The sequence below is a fragment of the Phodopus roborovskii genome, unplaced genomic scaffold (genome assembly GCF_943737965.1).
Source record: "Phodopus roborovskii unplaced genomic scaffold, PHOROB, whole genome shotgun sequence".
Lineage (NCBI taxonomy): Eukaryota > Metazoa > Chordata > Mammalia > Rodentia > Cricetidae > Phodopus > Phodopus roborovskii.
The window spans coordinates 122,993-127,989 of record NW_026125268.1 but is presented as its reverse complement, the minus strand read 5'-3'; positions in this window follow the sequence as shown (position 1 = coordinate 127,989).

Here is a 4,997-nt window from a genome sequence, read left to right as displayed (position 1 = left end):
TTCCCAGAAAATTGGGAATCGATCTACTACCCAAAGAATGCTCAATCATACCACGAGGACACTTGCTCAACTATGTTCATAGCAGCTTTGTAATGGCCAGAACCTAAGAAAAACCTATATATCTCTCAACTGGAGAATGGATAAAGAAAATGTGGTACATTTACATGATGGAGTATTTCTCAGCTCTTAAAAACAATGACATCATGAAATTAGAAGGCAAATGGATGGAGCTAGGGGGAAAAAACATACTGAGTGAGGTGAATCAGATCCAGAAAGACAAACTTAATATGTACTCACTCATAAGTAGATATTAACTGTTAAGGAAAGGATAACCATGCTATAATCCACAAACCCAGTTAGGCTAGGTAACAAAGAGAACTCAAGAGGGAATACATAGATCTCCCTAAGAAAGGGAAATAGAAGATATTTTGTAAGTAGTCCTGGGAGGAGGTGGAGAGAGATGGGAACATGAGGAATCAGGTAGGGACCAGTAGAAGGAGAGAGTACTGAAAGAGATAACTAGAAAGGGGGCCATTTCGGGGTCAGGTAGAAACATGGTGCAAGGGAAACTGCCAGCAATATACAAAGATGATCCCAGTCAAGATGCCTAGCAATAGTGCATACATAACCTGAACTAATCACCTCCTGTGACCAAGGAAAACTTCCAGTGTAGATATTGGGAAACTAACCATCCACATAACCTTTAATTTATTAATTTATTTTTAATAAATTAACCTTTAATTTAATAAATAAACCTTTAATTTAATTTAACAGTCTGTCCTATCTATGGGATGTGCAGGACTAAGGGTGGCACAGACTGTGGGAGTGGCTAACCTATGACTGGTCCAGCCTGAGATCCATGCCGCAAGAGTGAGCCCCACCCCTTACACTGTCTGGATGGCCCAGAGACCTAAGATAGAACTAAACATGATTGGAGAGGGGGAAAAAAGTCAATGTAGTGATACCTAACAATATTCTTCTGTCCTCACAGATAATTGAGAACACTAATTATCAGAGAGGCTTCGTCCAGCAACTGATGGAAACAGATGCAGAGACCTACAGCCAAACATGAAGACAAGCTCAGGGAGTCCTGCTGACGAGAGGAAGGAAGAATTGTACCTTCCAGAGGGGTCAACGAAATCACAAGAAAACCTACAGAACCAACTAATCTGGACTCATAGGAGCACGGAGTCTGAACCAAAACTAAGGAGCCTACATAGGACTGGCCTAGGCCCTCTGCATATCTGTTATGGTTGTGTAGCTTGGTCTTCTTGTGGAGCAGGGACTGTCCCTAATGCTTTGGCTGGCTTCTGGGAACCTATTCCTCATAGTGGGTCACCTTGCTCAAGGAGAGGTGCTTAGTTTTACTACAACTTGATTTACCATGTTTTGTTGATATCCATGAGAGGCCTGCCTCTTTCTGAACATAAAAGAGCAGGAGTGGATGGTAGGAGGAGGCAAGGGGAAGGAACAGAAGGATAGGAGCGAAGGGAAACTGATGTAGGGATGTAAAATAAATAAATAAATTTAATTATAAAAAATCCTATGTGTGGACAGGTACATAAGAGAATGTGATCAAATATTTTGTGTACTAGAACCTATAGTGAAATAATTTTGAGAGGTTTCTTTTCTGAGTGAAGGCTGATAAAGCATTCATTCATTCAACCTGGGAGGTTCTGGGTCTCTCACATGCATAGTTAGACCATTTGCCAATAGAGGCCTGAGTCTGAATGGAGAAGCAGTAATTCAGTTACATGAGATGCAAAAGACTCTGATTGTACTGAAGATTTTTTTCTACTTTTATGACATGTAGGATTGTGAACCCGTTCACCTTAATGCTGGGTAATGAGGCCTATAAAGCAAGTCATAAAAGTACTTCAAAATGCTTTTGGAAAGTTTAATCTTATGGAACAATCTCATTATTCAAAGTGTGTGTACTTCTCCCAGAATCCTAGAAAGTGACAGGTTCCTGAACATTTGAAAAGTAAAAACCTCCCTGCCTTGGTTAAGGAACTGAAAATTTCAGGGGGCAGGAGGCAGAAATAGTTCTTAAGTCACTTCAGTTCTATAGAACTAAAATACACAGTCTTTAAAGTCCTTAAGATGAATTTAATTTTGAAGTGCCCCCAAAATATGTCTAAAAAGAGATACTGATTTGAGATGACAGTCTGTGACCAATAATACTTCAAAAGAAAAAAGATGTTTTATGAAATTACATTTCTTATGCAAAAAAGAAAAAAAATATTACCTTAGAAAACCAAAATGTAAATTTAAAGAATTGAAAACAATAGCATTCAAAGATGATGCTTGTTACTTTGAGTTTGAGTTGATACAAATTGGAAGAACTAACCTAGAAATGTTCCTTAAAATTAAATTTTAAATTATGCATGCTTTTGAACTAACAATAGTACCTCTATAACTAGAAAACATGTATATCTGACATAAATGCCTACAGATGTTTGTCTCAACTGTTTATCACAGATCACTAGAAGAGATTTAATGTCTACAATTAGGATGAATCAATAAATATTAGCCAACTCTTTAAAAGTATGTTAGACATTGGTGATAACACTGGGGGGGGGGTGTCCTTTCATTAGTATTTAAACACAGGATGATATACACAATATAGACCTTGTTCTGTAAAAGCAAATAACCAAAACCACATGTGTGTATATTTATGTGTCTGTCTAAGCAAGGAGTTTTTAACCCTGATTACCTCAGGACAGCACTAAAAACTAAGTTAAAGGGGACTTCAGATCTCCTTAGTTTATAAAATGTACAAAAAAAAACTCAGCATGGAAGAAACAGAATGCACTTACTTATCATACAACTGCAAGCAAATTCTGTATTTCTTTACCACCCACTTCTCAGCAAGCCTCAGCAAGTAAGCATTCCAGCATGGAAATTCTGAAGTCTCCTAGTGACTGACAAGCAAAAAAAAAAAAAAAAAAAAAAAAAAAAAATGTTTTCATGAGTTCACAAAAGTGATTCTTACATAATATTTTAAATTCCTAAAACTGTCTTTTATTACTTAGAATTTAAGATAAAATTATTTTTTAATTTAAATATTTTAAATTTTAAATGAATTTATACTACAACATGTGAGGATTTAGTTTTGTTTGGGGGGGTAAAGTATTCATTATAATTATGAAAATAATACAAACACTGTTCTTTCATTTGTTTGTCCAGGCCATTTGTTTAGTTAGTTAACTTGTGACATTTCTCTTTGTTTTAAAACTTATCCAAAATCTAGACATTATCATCTCTCTCATAATAAGGAAGGGTCACATGAGTCTTCAAGTCATTCCACAAACACTGTGATTTCTCTGTGATCTTCAGTTTATCATCCACATTAACCTGTTCACAAAGCATATTTTTCATACAAAACTCTTGTCCACAATTATAAATACAAATAGAACCATTTCAATAATTAATTTTCTAGGAAGTAAAATAAACTCATCCAAGCTCTTGGCATTTCATTCACATGATTGTTTCTCCTTAGACACAAAAGTGTCTGCCTCAGAACAGGATTTTCGGTATGTAGATGTGACTTGGGTAAGCTAAGCTTCAGTTTTCCCCAGAAATTAGATTTATACACAAAAGTAACTTATATGCATTGTACCAAAATGCCCTATCACATTTGTTTATGTGACCATATCACCGTAAGAGTAATCCTCAATAATTTTATTTCATTACTTCCAGAATCTAGCAGAGTGTTTGATGTAAAATGAGTTAATAAGTGTTCATTGAGTAAATGAAAGCATAAGCAATTGGGCATGCAAATAACACTCTTGAATAAAAGAATATAAAGTTATTAGCCTCTTAGAGATTAGCTTGCCTCTTGTATAAGCCTGAGATTCATGTGAGAATCTGGTCAAGTGGTAAATAATGTTCATAGGAACTATAGAGTGTTATGACCACAAGACCTGTATGGAGAAGACAAATGAAATACTCCCAGTCTTGAAATGATGGTTTTGAATAATTTCATAAAGTCTCACAATTCCACTCCTGGAGAGATTCACAGTCTCAGGAACAGACATTACATATTTGATTACACAGGCGAAAATGTGCAGCTTTGTAAGTTTGTTTTGAAAGTTTATACATTTCTTTGCTTGTCTGTTATTGTAACCAGACACTTAGGAAACATTTTTCAGCAAACAATAAGGTCTCAAAAGATTGACAGCTAAACATCCTATAAATACTAATGCCAATGATAACCCAAGCACATAATTTGTTACATCAGTGTAACATGTAACTGAGTAGTTTTCTCCACCTATAGTGATTTCCAGTTTCTGAAAATTCCACACCCAGATATAGGAGAGGTGTAGATAGTAAAGTCAGTGAATGGGGCTATTTCTGAATCACTGGTTTAACTGGTGACCATTTGTTCCATTTCCTTCAGTTTGTATTTTGTAAGATTCAGTGTGGCATAGCTATGGTATTGCTAAAATCGCTTTCTTCCTAACATCTTAAATGTTTATACATTAATTTTTTTTTTTGCATTCCAGTAATTCTACTGTAAGCTTTAAAAAGCAACAAAGCCAGCATAATCCTGCATTCTCCAGTCTGCAAGGACAGCTGACATCTTAAACAGCCACCTGGCAGTCTCTGTTAACACAAGATGAAACATTGCTGAGGTTATCCAACCCATTGTGTACATTAATCAAAGTAATACCTCGCAGTCTAATGTTGTTCATACAAATACTGGACTGCCTGGACAAATAATAAGCAGACATAATCACCACCTATGTGGTTTACCCTCTATCAGCTTTCCTTTCCATATGAAAATCAAACCATTTCCAGGTAAATGGAGCTAACAGTCTCCTTGGACCAGGGGACTGTGAGGGGAAAAGCATCTATGCAAGGTATCCCCACCACCTGCTGCTTCCTAGACTCCAAAACTCCAGCTCCAGCTATTTCCAGGGAAGAGAAATCTGAAGGGGAGGGGAAGAAGGGGTGGGAGAGCAAGAGGCGGGAGCTAGGAAAGGGAGGCAGGA